The sequence below is a fragment of the Orycteropus afer genome, unplaced genomic scaffold, assembly GCF_000298275.1.
Source record: "Orycteropus afer afer isolate SDZICR_OR568_19922 unplaced genomic scaffold, OryAfe1.0 scaffold00461, whole genome shotgun sequence".
Classification (NCBI taxonomy): Eukaryota; Metazoa; Chordata; class Mammalia; order Tubulidentata; family Orycteropodidae; genus Orycteropus; species Orycteropus afer.
This window is the reverse complement of record NW_006922048.1, coordinates 1,757,949-1,761,982: the sequence shown is the minus strand read 5'-3', so window position 1 is coordinate 1,761,982 and position 4,034 is coordinate 1,757,949. Positions and strand designations below refer to the sequence as shown.

The window sequence follows — 4,034 nt, the reverse complement described above, 5'->3', positions numbered from 1 at the left end:
TTGGGGGCGAATCATCTCTATTTTGAGGGCTCTCCTGTGTATTGCAGGCTACTTAGGATCCCGGGACTTACTGCTCCCCAGGTTCCACAATTTAAAAAAAAAAAACTTAAGGTGCTGTCACATGTTCCTTGGGGACCGAGAACCACTGGTCTGGCCCCTGCCGCCTGCCTTAGGATCACTGTTAAACCAAGCTAGCTTCAGCCTTAAGAGCAGGGGAGGCTTGCTGTTACTCCCTTTACCCCTGGGTGGGGCAAAGTGTTGACATCTGCTGCCAAACGGAGGTTGGAGGTTCACGGTCCACCCAGAAGTGCCTCGGAAGAAAGGCCTGGTGATCTACTTCTGAAAAATCTCTGCGGAAAACCCTATGAGGCACAGTTCTACTCTGACACACATGAGGTTGCCATGAGTCAGAATTGACAACAACTGGTTTCTAGGTGATTCTGGATCACACAAGTTTAAGAACCTCAGCCATAAACTATACCATTGTTCTTCCAGCCCCCACACCCAAAAAAAAAAAAAGAAAAAAAAAACCCAAACTACGTATAAAACCCTGCCATCAAGTCGATTCCAACTCAGTGGCCCTAGAGGACATAGTAGAACTGACCCATTGGGTTTCCAAGGCTGTAGATCTTTACAGAAGCAGACTGTTTCATCTTCCATGAAGTGGCTGTTGGGTTCAAAGCTCTGACCTTTTGGTTAGTAGCCCAGTGCCATAACCACAGTACCACCAGAGCTCCTTAAACAGATATATGTAAGATCTAAACTTAAGCAGGAGTTTCTCATCTGAGGTCTGTGAATGTGCTTGTAAGTGCCCTTGGGAATTATATCTGCATTTTTGTGTATATAAGGAGCTTTGGTTTTTTTTTTTTTTTTTTTTCCGTGGTGTAGTGGGTAGGATGTTTGGCTGCTAACTAGAAGGTCAGTGGTTCAAACCCACCAGCTGCTCTGTGGAAAAAAAGATGAGCCAGTCTGCTTTCATAAAGAAGCCTTAGAAAATCAAAGGGGGTCACTATGATTTGAAATCGACTCAATGGCAGTGAATTTGGTTTTTTGTTTTGGTTTTCGTATGTGTCTATTTCTAATGCACACTGGTGGTGCAGTGGTAGCCTAGAGGAGGTTAGAGGTAACCTAGATGAGGCCTGGTAAGGAGGAGCCATGCTATTCACCCTGAATATTCAATAAAGCTGACAGATGGTCTCTCTTGTTGCTTGCCTCTAGTTATCAAGTGGTGAAGACAGGAAAAGTGTTTGCTCGCCCCATGGCAGTTCCTGGGGTATGTAGCGCCTCCATAACCATCAGCTCTCCACTTTTTTGTCTAATGACTGTATTGGAACTAACATCTGGTGTTTCTCGGGGGCCAGTGCTGTGTCAGCCATCTTAAACCACATTATCCCATCCTCACAGCTGCCCTCTGAAGAAGACATTACTCTTTCCCAGTCCTCTAAGAAGTCCATTGAGAGTGATTGAGTAACCTGAACAAACCCAAGAGGTAGAACTGTGCTGAGAACTCAGGCCAGCTGTGTTTCTATTCAGTGCTCTGACTGTTCTACTCCTCGGTAGGAGATTTGAAAATGCCTGGGAGGTGTCCTATGATGTAGGGCAGCTGGAAACGTTCTATCAATAGATAATGTGGCTAACATGCACGAAGAAGAAAATATTTCATCAGTTAAACTGTGTTTCCTTTTGACATTGAGTTACTTCAGAAGTGGCAGCCTTTGCAAATGATCTTCAGGAGACATTTTAAAACATATAAACTAACTATAGTTTCTAATTGGGTAGCATTTAGATTCTTTGACCTCTGTAATTACCCTGTAATGGTGGGTTTTTTTTTAATTATTTATTTAAATTTTTATTGTGATTTGGGTGACAGTTTACAGAGCAAGTTCATTTTCCATACAGCAGTTCATACACATTTTGTTTCATGATGTTGACTGCCATTCCCCACAATGCAACAGCTCTCTTCCCACTTCCTTCCTGTACTTACCTCTTTTCTGTGTCCTTCCCTCCCATGCATTCCTGGCCCCGAGCTGTCGCCCTGTGCAAACACTGCCCTTCTGTTCTCCCATGATTGATTGCTCTGAGGAGTGTATCTACCTGATGTAAAGGTTCACCTCATTTGCCTGTCTATTATTTGGCTGGAAGCCACAGGAGTGACTTCAATTCCAGACCTGAAGGGTGTCTAGGGGCCATAGTCTCAGGGGTTCCATCAGGTTCTATCAGACCAGCAAACCTGGTCTTTATTTATGATTTTGAGTTTTGCTCCACAATGTTCTATCCAGGATCCCCTGCACCAATCTCCCTCCAAATGGTTGACAGTGGTAGCTGGGCACCATCTAGTTCTTCTGGTCTCATATTCATGTAGGCAGAGGATCGCATGGTCACTTGGACTAATCGTTTCTGTGCGTCTTTGCTTTACTTTGTTATTCTTGCTCTGGCTGAGGAGAGACTCATCATTGCATCTAGATGGCTGCTTGCAAGCTTTTAAGATCCCAGTCGCTACTTGCCAAAGTAGGATGTAGAACAATGTTTTTGTGTAGCGTGTTATGCCAGTTGAGCTTGATGTCCCATGTGACCATGGTCCCGGTCATTATTTTCATTGTGATTTGGATGAAAGTTTACAGAGCAAACTGTTTTACCCTTTGATCATTCATACACATTTTATTTTGTATCATTCATTGCAATCCCCACAGTGTTTTAGCACTTCTTCCCATTCCTATCTGTGTTTACCATTTCCCTTCGTTCTTTCCTATCCTTTCCTGCTTTCTTAACTTCATCCCTGGGTAAATGCTGCCCTTTTAATCTCATATGGTTGATTGTTCTAATGAGTGTGTACCTTCCTGGTGTGATTGTTCACCTTATCATTTGGTTGAAAGTTGAACTACAAGGGTGAATTCAGTTCTAGGCTTCTTCTTCTTTTTAACTTATTATTTTGACCTAACTATAGATTGCAAAAATAGTACAGAGAAGTCTCATGCGCCCTTTTCCCAGCTCCCCCCATGGGTAGCATCCTACGCAACCACAGTACAATATGAAAACCAAGAAACCACCATCACTGTGATTCACCAACCTTGTTCAGACTTCACCCTTTCAATTTTTGGTTTTGTGCATTAAGACACAGGTGTTTATGATTATTGATATTGTTCAAATCTTGTCCTTACCTGCCTAGGTCCTCCTGTATTTCTCATTCAAGACCCCACGCCTGATTCAACATCCATGCAAGGAAAACTTGGTTCTATATCTAGGGTAAGCAACCATTTTGTATATCTTTACCTTCTTTTTTCATGAAAAATTTTGATTTGCTTTCATTTGTTCATTCAACCAATAGCCGTGAAGACCTCTCAGTCCTGCATTCTGCATTGCTGGCCTGTAGGGAGGCCACAGTCAGGGCCTGGGGTCAGAGGATGAGGTGCGACAAGAGCAGCATGTAACTAAGGCAGTCACGCTCGTGTGTGGTTGGTGGTGGTGTTGGTTATCGTTGAGTTGGCTTTGCCTCATGGTGACCCCACGTACAGTAGAACAAAGCATTGCCTGGTCCTGCACCATCATCGTAACCGTTCATCGGCGTGAGTCCATTGTGCAGCCACTCTGTGTTTTGGCTTTGAGAATTTGTGCATTTCATTTCGGTGATCCAGCTTATTGCTGTACAGTTGTTCATAAGTGTCATGGATTAAATTGTGTCCCCCTAAAATGTATGTCAGCTTGGGTGGGCCAAGATTCTCAATGGTATGGTAGTTACGTAATGGTATAATTATCCTTATGATGTGATCAACCAACAAGAGAATTTCCTCGGGAGTGTGTCCTGAGTACTATATATATGTAGTTGAGTCAATTCTGACTCATAGTGACCACTCCTTGGGTTTCCAAGACAGTATCTCTACAGAAGTAGATTGCCCAGTCTTGCTTCTGAGAAGTGGCTGGTGTATTTGAACCACTAGTCTTCTGGTTAGCAGTCCAATGCCTTAGTGCCTAATGCCACCAGAGCTCCTATATATATACATGTATGTGTGTGTACATATGTACATATACATATATAT

The 4,034-nt window shown here is 43.2% G+C and overlaps 1 protein-coding gene across 1 annotated transcript in view; it reads left to right on the top strand.

Annotated features, from left to right (window-relative positions):
* Positions 1-4,034, top strand: part of CATSPERD (cation channel sperm associated auxiliary subunit delta) — a 141,432-nt gene that overhangs the window by 780 nt on the left and 136,618 nt on the right. The gene's annotated exons all lie outside the window — the stretch shown is intronic.